Raw genomic sequence first — 20,069 nt, 5'->3', positions numbered from 1 at the left:
TCTTCCACTGCCTCCCGCAGTTTGGTCAAACTCATGCTGATAGCTTCGAGAACACTATCCAACCATCTCATCCTCTGTCGTCCCCTTCTCCTTGTGCCCTCCATCTTTCCCAAAATCAGGGTCTTTTCCAGGGAGTCTTCTCTTCTCATGAGGTGGCCAAAGTATTGGAGCCTCAGCTTCAGGATCTGTCCTTCCAGTGAGCACTCATGTCCTTCCAGTGAGCACTCATATTGGCAAACAGATTTAGCCATATGTGTGGCTCCAGTCAGGTTGCTTCAGTGACATGTATCTTCCTGCAATGCATGTTTTTCGCCATGCCTGGCTGGGGCAGAGGTGGAGGGACATCAGCAAACATACATTGCTAGTTGTCACTCTATGGAACTTACTTTGGCATCCTACGGTCTCTGGAGATAATGGAGAAGTGAACCTTTGGAGGTGAAGTCAAACTGTGGGAAGGTTGCAGTGCGCTCCCAGCACTGGTTTTTGAAACTTCATTTCAAACTTCATGTTAGCCACAATCCATACTGATCCTGTAGTTTCTTGACAAAAACATTGTTGGATGTGTTCTTCCCTTGAACCATTTTCGGTCCAACTAGAAAGCTGGGTGCCGAGCAAGCGGTAATGCGAACATTTGAGGCAGCCACCGTGCATGCGCAGATAAGTGTGCGTATTCAGACGACAGCTTGAAATGCAGCAGGGGGAAATGGCCTTGTGGTGTTTTAAGCAGTGGCAGAGGAGCAGAGATCATTGGCAGCCAGTGGTGACGTGGGCATGGGCAGCATGGCAGGGGTTCTTGTTCTGCCTCCCTCCTTCCCTGGGTCAGCTGGCCAGGCACCCTCGCCAGCAGTCAGGCTGTCCCTACAGAATTTTGAGGGCCGGCCCCCCCATGAGGCCCTATGTCCCCACCACAGGAGGGCCCTGCCTCCACTGGCTCACCTTCCCCTGCGCTGCTGCCGGGCTGCTCTGTGCCAGCAGGAGAAGGAGAGATGTGGAAGAGTGAGGAAGGGAGGGAGCTGGGAAGGCAGACAGGAGGGGGAGTGAGAGAAAATATTGAGGGTGATGTACCCCAGAAGAACATTATTGAGGAGGGACCATGGGACCCCTGTCCCCTAGAGTGGATTCCTATGCCAGGATAATACAATGTCCTCCTTCCTTCGCAGGACCATGGTTTTGGAAAGGCTCCGGCCAAGCAGCAGCCCAGTGGCGCCATGGGGAAACCCCAAATGTGCAGGTATGCTGGGACCTTCTGTGTGAAGTGTTTCACGGTCACCTTGCCAGCTGGAGGAAGAAGGCCTGGTTTAGATATTCCTATAGTTTTACGGGAAGTGTTTCTCTGTGGTCCACCTGGGTAGGACAAGGGGTGCGATTCTCTCCCATGCCAATACCATATCCCAAGGCTGGGCCAGGGCAGTTTTAGGATGGCACGACCGGTGCGCTCACACTGGGCACCGCACTTAAGAGAGTGCCAAAACAATGCTGAAAAAGAAGAGGGAGGGGTGCCAAATTGTAGGGTCATACAGGCAGGGTCTTAGCTAGGCGGCTCACCCTGCCCCCGGCTGCAGCACGCCCGCCCCCCCCCCCGGCACCCGAACAGCTAGGTAAGCCGCTGGTTTTAAGCTGCTAATGTGAACATGCCCCATGTTTCCTACATTGCAAACTCATGACTGAAGCAAATGTCAACATGCTTTAGATCTCGTCTTACTATTATGAGCTTATTTTTGTGCCACCTATCATAGTTACTGATTTCTTTTTCAAAGTCTAGCAAAGGCCACATTTTTCTGCTACATACAAATAGGTAGATGCTGGAAAAATGGTTTTCCTAGATGTTCTTCCTTCATCCCTGTTTATATATGTGGCAGTGTTTGTGTCACTAATGTAGCGTTCATCTATCTGTCAAGTGTGCACCGAATCTTATTCTTGCAGGTATCAGCTCCCTAATTTAATGGCATGAGATCATGGATTAATTTAGAGTACTTAGATCCAGTATTTCTTTGGTAAACTCAGGAGATAAAGATAGACTGAATGAAAAGTTAGTTGTGGAACATTCTGAGGTGAAAATCCAGCAGTTTACGTGGGTGAACCAATGGGAGTAGGCCCCACCTTGTGATATTTTTGAGGAGGAAATCTAGTAACATGTAGGAGCGGAGAGTAAGGTCTCATCCACACTTGCCATTTGCCATGAGCTTTCTACAGGTCTGTGCATTCCCGGGCCATTACTTTTTCTTTCTGTTTTGCCCCCTTGCTTTGCCAGGAAAACCCAGAATTGGAACAAGAGTTTTCATGGGGAACGGGAGGGGGGCCACTTGGACACGGACCAGAAAAGCACAGAGGAAAACTAGTGTGGATGAGCCCTAAGAAACCTGAAGGGATTTTGATAGTTTTGCTAATCTTGGTTTTAAATCTTGGGCCGGTGAAGGAGAAGTGAAATTCTGTGCTTTGATTTCACTCATTCTCATTAATTAGGTGGATTGGGCCCTAGGCAAGTGACCTCATTCCAGCACCCAGTGCTATGGACCTATGTCCTTTGCTGCTTAGCCACATTAATCAGGGAAAGGGAAAGCTTTAGCAGTATCTTTCCATGGCCATCTAAATGTGAAATGACTTTTCCTTACAGTAAGGGGTGGGGTTGGGAATGCTAACTCGATAAAGTAAATTGGTTATCCCCACACTTTATACCTGTTCGTAGTAGACTTTAAGTACTGACATTTCAGTCAGCCAAGCATTACGCTAATTTTCCTGCATCTAATGGAGGTGCTCAATTAACCTCCCTAAGACAGTCTTTGCTTTTGCTGTCACACTGTAATTGAATGAGCCAACGTGCGCTTGAAAATGAACAATCCGTTTTCTTGTGAATCTGCCAGGTTTCGACATTTAATGCATCAGGTGCTCAACGTCCCTTCCTCCCCGGTAAATGCACTTTCCACCAGTTCATCAATAAGGCTCTGGTTCATGGTACAAAATGACTGTGAAGTTCTTATTCTTCTGCTCAGTGACAAACTGTTGCCTAAGGAAGCCCTGCCAGAGAGCTGAAAATAATTTTTTCCTGAGTGATTGCACTCCTTCATCCTTAGCACTATAATAATGGAATATTACCAAGCTGCCTACATGCTTCTGTAATCACAGGTGTTTTGAAACCTGGAGCTCAGTGAAGTAACCATGATGTACGCATTTGCTTATTGGTGTAGTGGTAATGTCATGACAGCAGACGCACCCTGGGAGACTGCTTCAAATGGCCGATTAAACCAGGTGGGGGTAGCCAGTAGGTCTCAAACCCTCGATGAGTTAGGGACTTTCCCTGCAAGCAGACACAGGCTCCAGCAAATTGAGCAGAAGGCAGTTTCTGCACATGTTGTAGAGCAGGTATGTCCAACAGGTAGATCGTGATCTACCGGTAGATCGCTGGATGTCTGCGGTAGATCATTGGTTCCCTCCAAAGAAGCCAAACAACTGTGGCTCCCCTAAAAAAAGCTCAACATTTTACCTCCTCCCTGAAAAAACTCAACAACTTTGACCTGAACCCCCCAAAAAGGGATAGATCACTGCCAGTTTTTAACTCTGAGTAGATTGCAGTCTCTTGGGAGTTGGCCACCCCTTCTGTAGAGCATGGGTAGGCAACCTAAGGCCCGGGGGCCGGATCTGGCCCAGTCGCCTTCTAAATCTGGCCTGCGGACGGTCCGGGAATCAGAGTGTTTTTACAAGAATAGAATGTGTCCTTTTATTTAAAATGCATCTCTGGGTTATTTGTGGGGCATAGGAATTCGTTCATTCCCCCCCCCCAAAAAAAATTGGCACCCACCTGTCTCAAAAGACAATGGAAAAGTGTGCCTTTGAGGCTGACATCAAAGCGTTTGAGAGTCACAGCGCCTGCTGTGGCTGTAGAGACTGATACAGGAGAGACATGTTTTGTTGCAGCTGGGGCAGAGGAGGGTGTCTGGCGTTGCTGCTGCAGAAGCACCAGGGTGTTTCTACTCTCTCTGCCCTCCTCCCAGCTGTTATTTCTCCTCTGGGTCACTGGCTGTGGATGCCTGCAGTGCCTGATGATCTGTTGCCAGGCACTGCAGTTGTCTGCAAGGGATTCACACATGATGGAGTTGATGTTCCCAGTCGTCATGTCATGTTTGCAGACATCTTTGTAACTCGGACTTACAAAGTGCCTGAAGCCAGCTTCCCTTGGGGATCCTGCCATCTTCCATTCTGTATACATGACCAAGCCATGTTCCTTAAAAGCTTTAGAATGGAAGGTTGTTGTTGTTGTTTTTTAAAAAAGCAAAAAAGCCATTTTTTGCTTATTTTTTAAAAATCTGTTGCAAATCAAAGTTCCTTAAGAGCAGAGAATTTCAAAAATGGGAGCAATAGATAGAAGTCAGGATGGCTGCACAAGGACATGCACAGGAAATAGGGGGGACAAATGTCCAAGGGTGAAGATTAGTTTACAAGAGCTGTTAAAATTACAAAAAAGGTGGGGGCGTTTTTTAGGGTGGAAGAAAAAGGAAATATTGTGTCTGCTGTGTGAGAAGATAGAGAAGTCTTAGTGGGTGACAGAAGAATACTGTGCCTCAGGCTTCTCCCACAAGGGAAATTATCCTCAAAGTGACAAAATAGCCTAAAGGATAAAGAGAGGAAGTCACAGCTCCAGTAGAGGCAAAGAGGTTCATCTCCTATCACCTCCTTAGGTGATAGTCTTGGCCTACAGCCACTATTTTAGCAATGCCTGCCTCAGTTACTTTCAAATCTCTGGCGGCCGGATGAGAGGGTTGTGGCTAGGACCTCGGGATGGAAGAGGAATCGGGTTTAAAACAGATTTAAATACGGAATATGGTGGCTCCAATATGATCAAGCTTTGCTCACATCATATCACTCTTTGCAGCGAGTTTGCACTTTCATCTGAGCCACTTGTGCGTTGTTGCACATTGTTGTTGTTTTGAAAGCCACGCCAATTATACACAAAATTATGCACACCCACACCCACAAATCATATGCATGTATAATACATCTGTGTCAAACCTGATGCTGTTTCTGTAGCATAATTTAGTTAACATACTAGTATTTTTATACAGTTATATGCACTGTTGTTGTATGTATCTGTTTAGGGAACATGGAGTAAATAACATGTACATAATATGTCTGTGATAATGCATATAATATGTAGGAATTGTCTGTATTTTTAGCAGAGCTGGTGGGAGGAAATAAGTTTTGTGCAGATCAAGAAGCAAGACGGGAATTAGGAATACTGTACTTTTCGCTCTATAAGATGCACTTTTCCCCTCCTCAAAAGTAAGGTGAAATGTATGTGCGTCTTATGGAGCGAGTGCAGGCTGCGCAGCTTTCGCTGAAGCCAGGAGAGCAAGAGGGATTGATCCCTCTTGCTCTCCTGGCTTCAGGGATAGCCCCCCGTAGCCTCCTGAGTGCAGCGGGAGCGCTCCCGCTGTGCTATGGAGGCTTCGCTTCGCTGGAGAGCCACTGCGCAGCTTTCCCTCTCTGCGCAGCACCCCTTCAGCAAAGCAGGAGGAGAAACAGAGCCACTTCCACTTTGCTGGAGAGGCACTGCGCAGAGAGGGAGAGAATATTTTTTTCTTGTTCTCCTCTTCTAAAACTGGGTGCGTCTTATGGTCGGGTGCATCTTATAGAGTGAAAAATACGGTGATTTGTGAGGATTAGTTGGGTGGTGAGATTCTCAGAAGAGTCTATCCCTACTTGAGATTCTTAATCTCGGTGTTATGGGTTCAAGCCCCACCTTGGGCAAAATATTCCTGCATTTCACGGGGCTGGACTAGATGACCCTTGTGGCCCCTTCCAGCTCTACAACTCTGTAATTCTACCAGGGACACTCTTTTGTGCCTTCCAGATATATCAGATTGCTGCCAAAGCACAAAGAACAGTATGTTGTTGATTTTCTGCACTCCAGCCTCTCCGGTTTTGATTAACATGAGTGTTGCTATTTTTTCATTTTATGGATTTAACCTAATGACACACAGATATTGACCAAAAATTGTTGTTGTTTCTAGTTGCTGAATTTTTGGGAGGTCAGGATAATAATTATTTTAATAATATGATTTTTGCTCCTTCAGCAGCAGCAGTATTTATGAAACCATATTTCTTGTTGCTGCAGTGATTTCCTTACAGCTCATCTCCTTTTTGCTCTCCTAAGCATATTTAAGGTGAATAGATTATGCCTTTGTCAAAATGGATCATTCTTTTTCGCTTGTCTTTTGCAGCACATTTCTACAAAACGGGAAGAAAACTTCTTCCAACTCAGGTGACAGGTAGAAATCGGATATAGGCAGTGGTTTGTGGTTGAAGTCAATCATAGGTGGGATTCTTGCATTAGAGATGCCAAGGCTCTTAGAAGAGGTATAATTCAACGGTTGACTTTTCCACTGTAAACAGTCTTATATTATAGCTCCGTGGGAGAGCATATGCTTTGTGTATTTGAGCATGCAAAATAAAAGAACATGAAGGCAATGAAGAATGAAGGCAATTTTAGAAAGTCAAAACACACGTTGCTACCATTATTTTAAGTGTATGAGATTACTTTAAGGGAGGCATACCAATTCAGCTCAAAGGCTTAACAGAATAAAAATGTGCTGTGTGTAATGGGGGTTGCCAACCTGGCACTCGTGGGTACCATTGGTGCTACTGGCCAGGGGCCCTAATGTCTGAGCTTTCATTTGCATGTTCAGACCCAGAAACTTCCCCCCTAAATAAATTCACGCTTGACTCAAAATGTTGGTTTTGGTTTTTGGCGGAATTTAGGCCACAAATTTATTGATTACAGAAAGTGACTGGTTGCATAGGCTCTGGTTCGACTAGCTCCCTGCCATGCAGGTAGCGCTGACCCAGGGTTCCAGCATAGGTCAGCCAAGGGTGAACACCTGGATAAGCGGAAAGCCGGGAACGGGCTGACTCCGCCACCCAAATGCCCCCCTGGACTCAGGCACGGGCTCAACTCCCTCTCAGGGGTTGACCAAACCATCAAGTCCCTGGATTCCTTTAATGGAATACCCTTCACATAGGGATGGCGAGAGCATTCTCCCATCCCTATCACCTGAACCAGAGCCTATCCGCAACCTTACAAGTTGTGATGATTTGCTACGCGGCAGGCAAAGCCCAAATGGCACCAGCCAACCAGCCAAGGGGGAAAATTCCTGCCGTGCCCCAGTCCCAACGACAGTCAACACATGACGGCATAGCAAGGTCAAGTGCAAAGCCCTAAAAGTAGGGAGAGGTGGGCAGGTGTTCCAAATGCACGCGCCAAAAGAGGAAGCTCTGGGTCATGTGCATGGGCATAAATAGGTCCCTCAAACCGTTTGGACTGCATCCCATTGGCCAGATTGCACCCAGCTATGAGGGACCTACCAATCGGGTGTTGTGGCTGACCAATCGTACCCACCCACAACACAGGGTGTCGGTTGTCCAGGTCTCACCACAATACGTGTCCTCTTTAAGGGAGGACCTCAGTCTTCTCCGATAAACAAAACAATGCCCGACCTGAAGAATTTGGAGCAAATGATTCAGCAGAGGGGAAACAGCCAGAATAACTCAGGAGATAGTACAAGAATACTTGGCTAGTTTAGATGTATTCAAGTCTCCAGGGCCAGATGAACTGCATCCAAGAGTATTAAAAGAACTGGCAGATGTGATCTCAGAACCACTGGCAGTCATCTTTGAGAATTCCTGGAGAACAGGCGAAGTCCCGGCAGACTGGAGGAGGGCAAATGTTGTCCCTATTTTCAAAAAGGGGGAAAGAGAGGACCCAAATAATTACCGCCCAGTCAGTCTGACATCAATACCAGGGAAGATTCTGGAGCAGATCATTAAGCAAACAGTCTGTGAGCACCTAGAAAGGAATGCTGTGATCACCAATAGTCAGCATGGATTTCTGAAAAATAAGTCATGTCAGACTAACCTGATCTCGTTTTTTGACAGAATTACAAGCCTGGTAGATGAAGGGAACGCAGTGGATGTAGCCTACCTTGATTTCAGCAAGGCATTTGACAAGGTGCCCCATGATATTCTTGTAAAGAAGCTGGTAAAATGCGGTCTTGACTATGCTACCACTCAGTGGATTTGTAACTGGCTGACTGACCAAACCCAAAGGGTGCTCATCAATGGTTCCTCTTCATCCTGGAGAAGAGTGACTAGTGGGGTGCCACAGGGACCTTGGGCCCGGTCTTATTCAACATCTTTATCAACGACTTGGATGATGGACTCAAGGGCATCCTGATCAAATTTGCAGATGACACCAAACTGGGAGGGGTGGCTAACACCCCAGAGGACAGGATCACACTTCAAAACGACCGTGACAGATTAGAGAACTGGGCCAAAACAAACAAGATGAATTTTAACAGGGAGAAATGTAAAGTATTGCACTTGGGCAAAAAAAATGAGAGGCACAAATACAAGATGGGGGACACCTGGCTTGAGAACAGTACATGTGAAAAGGATCTAGGAGTCTTGGTTGACCACAAACTTGACATGAGCCAACAGTGTGACGCGGCAGCTAAAAAAGCCAATGCAATTCTGGGCCTCATCAATAGGAGTATAGCATCTAGATCAAGGGAAGTAATAGTGCCACTGTATTCTGCTCTGGTCAGACCTCACCTGGAGTACTGTGTCCAGTTCTGGGCACCACAGTTCAAGAAGGACACTGACAAACTGGAACGTGTCCAGAGGAGGGCAACCAAAATGGTCAAAGGCCTGGAAATGATGCCTTATGAGGAACGGCTAAGGGAGCTGGGCATGTTTAGCCTGGAGAAGAGGAGGTTAAGGGGTGATATGATAGCCATGTTCAAATATATAAAAGGATGTCACATAGAGGAGGGAGAAAGGTTGTTTTCTGCTGCTCCAGAGAAGCGGACACGGAGCAATGGATCCAAACTACAAGAAAGAAGATTCCACCTAAACATTAGGAAGAACTTCCTGACAGTAAGAGCTGTTTGACAGTGGAATTTGCTGCCAAGGAGTGTGGTGGAGTCTCCTTCTTTGAAGGTCTTTAAGCAGAGGCTTGACAACCATATGTCAGGAGTGCTCTGATGGTGTTTCCTGCTTGGCAGGGGGTTGGACTCGATGGCCCTTGTGGTCTCTTCCAACTCTATGATTCTATAGGACCCGATTTTTTTTTAAAAAAGCTCCCCCTCTCTTCTTTCTCCCTCCTAGAAATAAGGCCATGAAGCAAAATGTGCAAGTACTCTTCTAGCATTTATGCTGGTGTGGCTTCTTGGAGGAAGCTTGCCTCTGAAGCTTGGCTCGGAGATAGCTTGGTTGTAAAGCCTGACTTCTTAGTGCTCTGGTACTGAGAAGTTTGTGGCACTGGAGCTCAAAAGGCAGAGAGAGGACAGTTTGGTTATTGTCCTTGGGAAGCCCAAAGATGTCCTAAAACAGCCCACATTTCTCCTGGTTCATGTTGGGAAACTAGCAGAAGTGGCAGTACCAACTGGCAGGGTCGGTTTCTATCGTCTTTATTCAACATCCTGTTATGACCCAGGAGATTGATACTCAGGGTTTGGCTGCAACACCTCTAGAAGGTTTTGGCAGGGGTTGGATTATTGATCCTCCCTCTTGCCTGCCCTTTCCCCCTTCTTTAGACCCAGCATAGGAATCTCTGGGGTCCTGAGGAGCTGCTATTTCCCCCCTCCCTTTAGTGAATTTTCCTGCCTGTCTTATTTTATAGTTAAGTTTGTCCTTCCTTCCCCCCTAGCAACCAGGATGCATCTTTCATGGGGTGATTCATCTGACACTGGGCAGTCCCTAGAAGTTACCGTACTTTTCCATGTATAAGACAAGGTTTTTTTCTGTTAAAATAATGTAAAAAAATTGGGGTCGTCTTATACATGGGTAGTTCAGAGTGGGGTCGGGTGATTGGTTGCTGCCGCGAGTAGGAGGTTGTCAGCGGCGATTGTTCGGGTGACTGGTGGTTGTGGCAAGGGCTGCTGTCGATTGGCTGTTGTTGCGGCAATTGGGCGAGCGATTGGCGGCTGCTGGCGGTGAGCAGGCAGATGATTGTTGGCTTCTGTGATGTGTGTTATTGGCAGCGTTGTGGGCAGGTGGGTGAGTGATTCCCCCCCCCAAAAAAAAAGCTCAACTCTGGGCAATCCCCACCCCCATTTTCTTAATTTTGAGTCCCCAAAATAGGCGGCGGCTTATACACGGGAAAGTATGGCATTTTCTGCAAACACTACTGCACAAAAAATATGGTTGACAGTGGAGCCAACTTGAATAAAATATTGGGCGCTGGCAGATAAGCTGTGCCCAGCATAATTGATCACGGGACACGGCATGGGCACACCATTTGAATGGCAATGCCTCTCAGCTTTGTCAGGGGGGTAAAGGTAAAGGTACCCCTGACTATAAGGTCCAGTCATGGCCGACTCTGGGGTTGCGGCGCTCATCTCGCTTTATTGGCCAGGGGAGCCTGCGTACAGCTTCCGGGTCATGTGGCCAGCATGACTAAGCCGCTTCTGGCAAACCAGAGCAGCGCACGGAAACGTTGTTGGGGGGAGGCCCCCTCAAATATTATTATGGGGGTGGGGGGGCTGCAGGGACCTCAGTCCCTAGGAGTTGGCTCCTATGATGGGTGCCAAAAACAATGCCCCTCCCACAAAAGGCAAATGTAAAAACTTTGCAAAGAGGTTTAGCATGTCTCCTCCTGATCAAGCACTCAGTAAAGCATTTACCGTACAATTATCTTTCAGTACAATGGTATACATTTCTACTTAGGAGTAAGTCTCTTTGTGTTTAATAGGGCAGCCTAGGCTTTGCTTTAGGGTTGGCGTTTCAGGGAAATGGGGATCTTGCGCCTTTAACAGCTGTACGGCATGCAGAAACTCAACAGTTTGTCTTTTCTAGAACGAAAAAGCAGTTATGGGGAAACCTCCACCATGACGGTATGATTTTATGTTGTGCCACACCCCCATGGCAGCCATTTTGTGACTTGAACCCAGAACATCTCTCCTGTTGGTTGTTGCTGTTTCTGACTAGCTGTTGCATTGCTAGAGCATAAAATTAAACCAAATCATTTGCAATTACATGGCTTACTTGCAGTAGGAACGTAGGAAGCTACCTTGTACTGAGTCAGACCATTGGTCCATCCATTGTCCTCATGGACGGGTGTTGGCTTTCCAGGGTTTGAGGCAAAGGACAGTCCCATCCCAACCAAGAGATGGCAAGGAACGAACCAGGCATGCTTGACCACTGAGCTGTTGCACTGCATGTAACTCAGCCTGGAACTCCCTGGTGAAGGGCAGGCTATAAATGTCTATTAATCAGATAAGAAGTGAGCTCCAGCCTTCTTCATTTGCTCTACTGTATGTTAACCTTTTAGGAGTATTTATGAATGATTCTGACTCAGAATCTACTCCAGTTCTCTTGCAGGTCTGTACTGGTAATATTTAGTCTATGATGAATGAGGAGGAAGGAATGGCTAGGGTGAAGATACTAATATACTCTTTTCAGATACTTCAAGTACTGTATAGTACTGTACAACATATTGGCCTTACATGTCTTTTCCAGTTACTCATAAGCTCAGGTTGAGCCACCAGCAGATCCTTTGGGATCTGATATTTTTCTCTCCGGTTTAATTTCATTTGGCAAAGCTGGGGGATTGCAGCACTTCACAGATTACAGTTGCTTCCAGCAGGAAGTAGAGATTTATTGCTGCCTAACTGTTGCCCAAGAAGAGAATGGCTGGGGTTTGCCATGCTGAAGAGGTTCGTAAAATGTGGTTCATTAAGTATTTGGCAGCCTTGACATGATGGATGTCTCACTTCCATGGCAAAACTATAATGAGCAGAAACAACAAAAAACGCAAGAGCATAAATCACTCCAAGTTGGTGGCCGCCAGAATTGCTGTAATACATGTATCTGCTGAAAAAATAGTAACAGGAATCCGATACCAAATATTTTATTAAAATACAACAGGACCAGTCTGAAATAACAGGCCAATATTTAAGTATTAAGGGACTATTTGGAAATAGTCATAGAATTGTAAAGTTAGAAGGAACTAGAGGGTCACTTAGTTCATAATTTGCTGAGATCTTGTTGTGCTTGCCTTCCTTCTTCCTCTGTGTATGTGAGAGTGTGGGTTGGCCAAGGTAGGGCCAAAAAAGTTAGTCATCCCCCCCCCCCCCCGCAATGTAAATGCTTAATATGATAAGTGTGTAGAGATGTCACCATGGGTTCGCAACACAATATTTTTTTCCCTTATTACATTCCAGTGTGTGTGCTTGCTTGCTTGATATTAATTATATGCCACTTTTCGGGAGTGAGCGGTGCCCAAAGCAGCCTACGGAAAATATTCCGTTATTATCAAAATAGAAAGCATTGGGTTTCACACCCTACCCACTTCTCCCTGAAATGACCCATCTAGTCTCCACTCCAGTTAAAATGAAACTAAATACTGAACACCTCTTGCATCAACCCCTTGGTTCCATTTCTATAACTTATGTCATTGTACTGGAAGAAGCAAAGATCACCAGTGTTGAAGCAATGATTCTTCAACATCAACTGCATTGGACTGGCCATGTTGTGCAGATGCCTGGTGATCGTCTTCCAAAGCAACTACTCTATTCTGAACTTTAAAATGGAAAGCATAATGCTGGTGGTCAACCAAGGAGGTTTAAAGACTGTCTCAAGGCAAATCTGAAAAAATGTAGTATAAACACTGACAACTGGGAAACACTGGCCTGCGAGTGCTCCAGTTGGAGAACAGCCTTTACCATGTCATGGGCTTTGAAGACACTTGAACTCAGGTCGCAAGGGAGAAACGTGCTAGGAGGAAGGCACGCTTGGCAAACCCTCACCATGATCAACTCCAGCCTGGAAACCAAAGTCCCCACTGTGGAAGGACGTGTGGATCCAGAACTGGCCTCCACAGTCACTTACAGACTCATTGTTAAAACCGTGGTTATGGAAGACAATCTTACTTAGCTAAGAGTGATCGCTGAAGAAGACAACGACCAGGGGGCTACCCTTCACTCTCCTTGGAACCTGGAGTCAATGCCTGCCTTCCAGGCATCTGCCTGGCCATCCTTTCCCAGATGCTGTTTCACTGTGGCAGATTTTGGATGCATGATCTGTTCCTCCCAATCCCAGATGCGTTGTCAACCAGAACCTAAGTTTGTGTGAGCCTAACAAATACAGTGGTACCTCGGGTTAAGTACTTAATTCGTTTCGGAGGTCCGTTCTTAACCTGAAACTGTTCTTAACCAGAAGCACCACTTTAGCTAATGGAGCCTCCAGCTGCGCGATTTCTGTTCTCATCCTGAAGCAAAGTTCTTAACCCAAGGTACTATTTCCGGGTTAGCGGAGTCCGTAACCTGAAGCGTATGTAACCTGAAGTGTCTGTAACCCGAGGTACCACTGTATTCATATTTTGACTGGCTTCTAACAGTGGAGGTTGTCTTATCACATCAGAAAAGTGGAACTAGCCCAAGGGCTATATGCTTCCATACTGATGGCTGCCACTCCAAAGCCACATTCTACAATTAATAATATTTAATTAAAATTGTATACCCGCAGGTCTCAATGTTAACCGAAGGTACTATATAAACAACTTCTGCTAAATAAGGAGAATCTATGCTTTTGTGTATGCTGATATCAGTGATCAGGTCAGAAGCAGGTTTGTGGTTTCCACAATACAGATCGGGATAATTCTTCCCATATTTGGCTTAATTACCCACAATGCTTTCCATTCAAAAGCGAAGAAAACTCTGTAAACAGTGTCATTCAGGACTCAATCATTACAGTATTGTGAACCCAGGAAATATTGCTATTTGCAAAAGCAGCATTCAGATACTGCCTTTTTGTCTGTGGACTCAATAACAGTCTCAAATCCACTGCCTATTGGGGCAAATATGGAGGTTCTGCATTCAGAGCAGAAAATTACACATATTCACAATATCCCTACTATCAGAAGCCAACTCTCCCATGAAATAGCTGCCAACACCTCAAACTATAATAAAGCTGTTTTACTGCATTTGCTGATACTCAGTTTCTGCAATCTTTGGCATCCACTCCTTCCCTTTTATTATTATTTTTTGTAGCATTGGAAGGGATTCCAAGGGTCATCTAGTCCAACCCTCTGCAATGCAGGAATCTCAGCTAAAGCATCACTAACAGATGGCCATCCAACCTCTACATGAAAACCTCCAAGGAAGGAGAGTCCATCAATTCCTGAGGTGCCATTCCACTTGTTAAGTTGTGGGTGAACATATCAGACGACACAGCGATTCTTCAAACAGCTCTTGTTCAAAGGCCAGAACAAACAGCTCTGTTCAAAGGCCAGCTCTGTTCAAAGACCAGAACAGAACTGAACTGAAGAGCTCAGTCAGCCTGCTTATATAGAGCTCCAGAACAACGTAACTGTAGCAACTTTCTAAAACTATCCAATCACTGAACGTCACTTTCGACCCTTCATTTGCATACAAACTATCCAATCACTGAACGTCACTTTCGATCCTTCATTTGCATAACTATCTACAGTGTCCCCCTGCTGGCCCAGGGTGAGAACTTCAGTACATAACACCACTGTCAAACAGAACTTACCATCAGAAAACTCTTCCCGATGGTTTAGTTGGAATCTCCTTTGAGCCACTGGTTCCGGTCCTACCCTCCAGAGCAGGAGAAAACAAGTGTGCTGGTTTCAGATGGAAATTGTGGTTGAATGTCCATCTGAAATGGCCAGACAGGGAGTCTGGCCATTTTCTAATCGCTAGTGAAACTGGCCATGGAACAACCTCTCCTGTTTTATGCCTTCCCCAATTGTTCTGGGATGCTCAGAAGCATGAGAATCAGCTCTAAGTTGTTAGGACTTGTTAGGCTACATGAATTTCCCAGCAGGAAAAGCAAGTCTACCGTTGGGCAGATTTTCAACTGTATCATAAGACACATACAAAACGGAAGGCTAAAATAACTCATTGAGTGCAAATGTGTCTCATGTTGTGGAGCCAGAGACTTTACAGGATGTTTGCTTCAATAAACACACACTTTTAGAGTCAAAAATCTACATTGGCACCAAGAGGAATTGGAAGAGCAGTTCCAAACTGGCATGGGAAGGCAAAGCTAAGGATATATTCTAAAATATCCTTTTCTTTTCGTTTTTTGCATGCCATAGTTTTCATGCTGCAGAGTAAAAAAAACCACTGCTTAAACGAAAACTATTAAGATGAACTGGGTGGAGAGTAAGGGAACTTTGGCTGCCAGGGCGGGGGGAAAATGATGTTAATTGGAAATTGGAATGGAGCAGCAACGTTTTGTGCTTAGTGAGTTAGTTCACACTTTGATTGAAGTCCAGAGCCAGGGAAGATATGCTGAAAGCCAAATGCTGCAGTGGAAGACACAAACAAGAAGATCAGCTGTGTTCTTCATGGCTTTATTATTTCTGCAAAAAGCCAGAAACGAGGATTGGACAAGGAAACCTTTCAAACAGATCTGTGCACTGGATTCGTTTGAAACCCGAACTGAATCGAGCTGATTCAATGGGATCTGGGATAACGCATAAGGGGAACACAGTGAGCAGGATTGTATCCTCCATTCAGTGGAGGGTTTAATCCTGCTGTCTGCAGGATGCTGCCTTGCAAGCATGTTTCCCAGTGGGAATGATCCGATGAAGCAGCAACCGGCAGGATTGAACCCTCCCACTCTCTGCATACAGTCAGAGGGGAAAGACACGTCCTAATGAAACATTATCCATGTCCCCATGTTGATTCAGGGCCAGATCTTGGGTGAGGTGCTCCCTGGGTTGGCTTGAGGTGGCCCTGATTCAATGCTCCGGGACAGGAGCCCAGGTCAGGTCAAGGGTAACAGTATGCTTTTAAATATTACTACTTTTAAATATTAAAACAATCATTTATGTATAAAAATCTAAAAGATTTTGATAGCGACTCACAAAACACACAAGAAGTACAAAGGAAGCTTTGAAATATAATGGTTGCTGTAATAACTATGTACTAATCATTACATCAGTTAAACTTGTTGATTTGGTTTCTTGATTTTAGTAGAGCTAAAACAAATTGGCTCCTTCATATTATCTCAAAACAATTGCCTCTGCAAATGCTCCAGATATGTCTCAAATACTCAGTTAAACATTTGACACTTGTGGATTACAAATGTTTCATATATGCACTTTAAATCCTCTGTTGGATTTCATAATTTGATAGTGTTTGATGGCAGACATGAAATTGTACCTTTTATTTGATGACATGCAATAAGCATCTGCCTGCTAATAACTTTTTGTATTTACATTTTACATAGCTGCCAACACAATTGAGAGAAAGTCAAGACTTGAATTTTGCATACACTTACTCATCCAAAATGCAAAGAAATATATACACCCAGCTTCTATAAAGATTATAGGTGCCTTTTAAAATCAAAGCCTTCATTTCACAAGCTGTTTCCATAGAATGAAATTAAATTACAGCATGTGGGAAGAAAACTGAAGATACATAAATTCTGCAATTGCAATATAACCTAAGTCGCAGGATTTTTTCATAGGAAGACTTTAAGACAAGGTGCTGAAATTGTGGCCACCTAGTGGCTAATTTGGTGGTATTAGTTTTCTCTTTTGCTTTGTTTTTTTTAAGGAAACTTTGGAGTACCATGAAAATGAGGGGGGGAAACGGATAGTCAGAAATATTGAATTATTAAAACAAATGGATAGAGAGGCTGACGACAACATTTGGCCTGTAGACGGAAGGTTCACTACCCTGATCAAAAGAGAATATGCAGAGAAAATAAAATATTTCCTAAAGATGTAAACAGCAACAGAAACTCTGCCGACAGGAAACTTATTAGAAGAGTCCAGTTGACTTTTTGGACTCAAGTTTAAGAAAGAAAGGAACAGAAGGCAAAGTCTGCTAGGATGCAGTCCTATATGCACTTATTTGAAAGTAATTCCCATTAAATTTAAGATGACTGACTTCTGTGTAAACTTGCCAGGGATTCTGCTATATAATTGTGGCAAACCTACTGCCGTTTACCTGGGAGCAAGCACCATTGAGCTCAGTGAAGCTTTCTCTTAGATTTGATGCAGAAGATTGCACTGTGAATTAACCAATTTAATTTCTGCCGCAAGAAGCACATCTGCTTTGTCCTAGCATAAATCCAAGAGAAAGGAGAACGCAACTTTTAAGACGATGCTTGACATCTACAATAATTGGGGGCACTTTTGTAGTTGAATTTCAAAATTGGTTAATCTGTTTAATTAACTAACTTTGTGGCCCTAATCAATATACAACACAGTTTGAGTGCGGTGAGTTGAAGAGGAAAGATTACATTTCAGTGATATGTCTTCGGGTTGTCTTATGAATGAAAATAATTATCATAGCTGAAAATTGCTCTATTGAAATAAGTGCTTCGGTCTAACTGATTAGTATGTTTCATGTCAGGGCAGATTCTTCCCACCAGGTATATCGTTTGATTTTCTTTTCCCCACCTTCCTCCGTAGATATTCAGATGTGCTTACTGAGCAGATTCCTTATTCTGTACCTATGGCTCAGTTTCTGCTTGTTGTGGAGTAAGACTGGCACACAGTGGCCAAAAATCCCACGCCTGCCCTTTTCCCAACAAAAATGCAGTCACACAGGAAAATTGTGTGTGCGTGTGATTGACTGACGTTTATAAGTCATTTTGTACAAAGGAATAAAGGTAAAGGGACCCCTGACCATTAGGTCCAGTCGTGGCTGACTCTGGGGTTGCGGCGCTCATCTCGCTTTATTGGTCGAGGGAGCTGGCATTCAGCTTCTGGGTCATGTGGCCAGCAGGACTAAGCCGCTTCTGGCGAACCAGAGCAGTGCACGGAAACGCCGTTTACCTTCCCGCCAGAGCGGTACCTACTTATCTACTTGCACTTTGACGTGCTTTCGAACTGCTAGGTTGGCAGGAGCAGGGACAGAGCAATGGGAGCTCACCCCGTCGTGGGAATTCGAACCACCGACCTTCTGATCAGCAAGTCCTAGGCTCTGTGGTTTAACCCACAGCGCCACCCGTGTCCCTGTACAAAGGAATATAAGGCAGGAATTAGGCCAACCTCTCAGATCTTGTGCTCTCCAGGTATTTTGGACCACAGCATAGATGAGGAAGGCTGAGCTACGTGCTATGGCTAACCAGTGGCTGCAAATCAGAGTCTCACATCTCTGCCTTCTCCCATTTTCCCCATACTTTTTTAGTAAGGAAAACAAACCAGCTGCTGTGTTGCAAGTTTCCCCACCCCTTTCTGCATTGGTTACCCCCACTGAGGACAGGGAACACAGAGCATCATGGGAGTATACAAAGATGGGTATCTGTGGTGTGCAGTGCCGGATTTACGTATAAGCTAAACAAGCTGTAGCTTAGGGCCCCGCTCTCTTGGGCCCCCAAAAAAATTGAAAGGGAAAAAGACCTGGATGTACATTTCCAAAATATAAGATAAAAAATAAAATAAAACCTACATACAGCAACAGTGTTTTGTGTTGTGTAGGCTCCTAGGATGTAAGTAATGGGCCCCACCTGCTAGCCTGCTCCCTAAAATATCACTGGTTTGCTCATTTCTATATATACAGTTGTATTTCACTATTAATGTACTTCTTCTTAATTGTATTTCAGTTCAACAATTACTTTGATAAATACACACAGTGGTACCTTGGGTTACATATGCTTCAGGTTACAGACTCCACTAACCCAGAAATAGTACCTCGGGTTAAGAACTTTGCTTCAGGATGAGAACAGAAATCGCGCGGTGGCTGCTTAGCAAAGGCGGGAGGTCATATTAGCTAAAGCGGTACCTCAGGTTAAGAACAGTTTCAGGTTAAGAACGGACCTCCAGAATGAATTAAGTTCTTAATCCGAGGTACCACTGTATTTTGTTATGTGCAAATGGTTTTAGATACCTATTAGGTCCATAAATTACCATATAGCATATATTCAACACAAAAAGCAGCAACAATTTGTTATTGGCAAAGGACAGCTGGACATATAAAGGGCCCCGTTACCTTCAGGAGTTTAGGGCCTCATCAAACCTAAATCCGGCCCTGATGGTGTGGCTGGAATACTTGCGCCAGGGCCCGTGCCTGGTGGCAGGGAGCGTCAGTTGTGACCCTAGAAGGGCTTTTGAACACAGGCGGAGGGACAAAATGACAGCAAAGGTGTAAGCAAGGACATGCAGTAAGGAAAGGCAAGGGTGGCAGCAGCAAGGGGGCAGTGGGCTGGTGGGGGTAAGCCCCCAATTTGCCCTCCCAAAATGTTGGGGGGGTATACAGTAACACAGTGTAGAGTGGGATGGCAGTGTTCATTTGGATGTGTATCTGAATGTACATGCCACTGGAAGTGATGAAATGAAGATGGACCATGGCTACAGATTTATTTATTTTTTGTCTGATTATGTATACTGATAAAAAAAAGTCATTCTGACATTTCACTCTCCATATTTGTGCTGCGAACAGAATGCAAAGCATGCTGGTCAGCTGTGAAAAGCACATTGCAGAGTTCTCCAAATTCTTTTTAAAAATGCATTTTATGCTCAATTTACATTTTCATTATCGATAGTCTTTTTCAGTAATCCCTCCCGCTAGGAAGAAGATGGCCAGTGTTCTGTAGTTCTTTACCTGCGCTTCTGGCTCAGAAAACAAAAAAGATGGATTTATTCTGCTCCAGTGAGAACATGATTTTCTAAAATAGCAGCACAATACTCTGGCAACATGACTATGCCCTATTCCATGGAAAGTGTAATTTCTTTTCTCTTTCTACTTTAATTTTGACTTCAGCTTATTTTACACAATTAGACAAGGTATGTGCAAATAGGACTAGCAAATGTTGAGTTCATGGGAGGTTGCTGGGCTAAGCAGTGGAGGAAGGATAGGCTGGAGAAGATCCTGGCAAAGTCTTTCTCCAGATGGCTTTTCAGCTATGAGGTTACCCACCAGAATGTGGTTTTACTGGTCAGAGCAATAAAATTATGACCATCTGTTGACTGAAACTCAGATAAAAGTAAGACTTCAGGGATCTTACTCCTCATGCGTAAATGAGAGGGCAACTTTGGAGAAAGAGCTTTGGGACAGAGATCTCTTACTCTCTTGTATCAGAGTTAGCACAATGGTGAC

At 44.8% G+C, this 20,069-nt stretch overlaps 2 long non-coding RNA genes across 10 annotated transcripts in view; one reads left to right on the top strand and one right to left on the bottom strand.

The window, feature by feature from the left end:
• The window catches only part of LOC308460620, a 428,649-nt gene that overhangs the window by 217,747 nt on the left and 190,833 nt on the right, over positions 1 to 20,069 (bottom strand). The window lies entirely within an intron of this gene.
• LOC308460613 overlaps positions 1 to 20,069 on the top strand; it is a 102,588-nt gene that overhangs the window by 12,070 nt on the left and 70,449 nt on the right. For 5 of the 9 annotated variants that reach the window (XR_013978624.1, XR_013978625.1, XR_013978626.1 and 2 more), the window contains one exon: positions 1,161 to 1,231. The exons of the other annotated variants lie outside the window; for them this stretch is intronic. This is a non-coding gene — a long non-coding RNA (uncharacterized lncRNA). The remainder of the gene's footprint in view (positions 1 to 1,160; positions 1,232 to 20,069) is intronic. 9 annotated transcript variants of the gene reach the window in all.

The sequence above is a fragment of the Podarcis pityusensis genome, assembly GCF_964106645.2.
Source record: "Podarcis pityusensis genome assembly, chromosome: 13".
Classification (NCBI taxonomy): domain Eukaryota; kingdom Metazoa; phylum Chordata; class Lepidosauria; order Squamata; family Lacertidae; genus Podarcis; species Podarcis pityusensis.
Note: the sequence above shows the minus strand (reverse complement) of the source record. Positions and strands in the feature narration are given on the sequence as shown.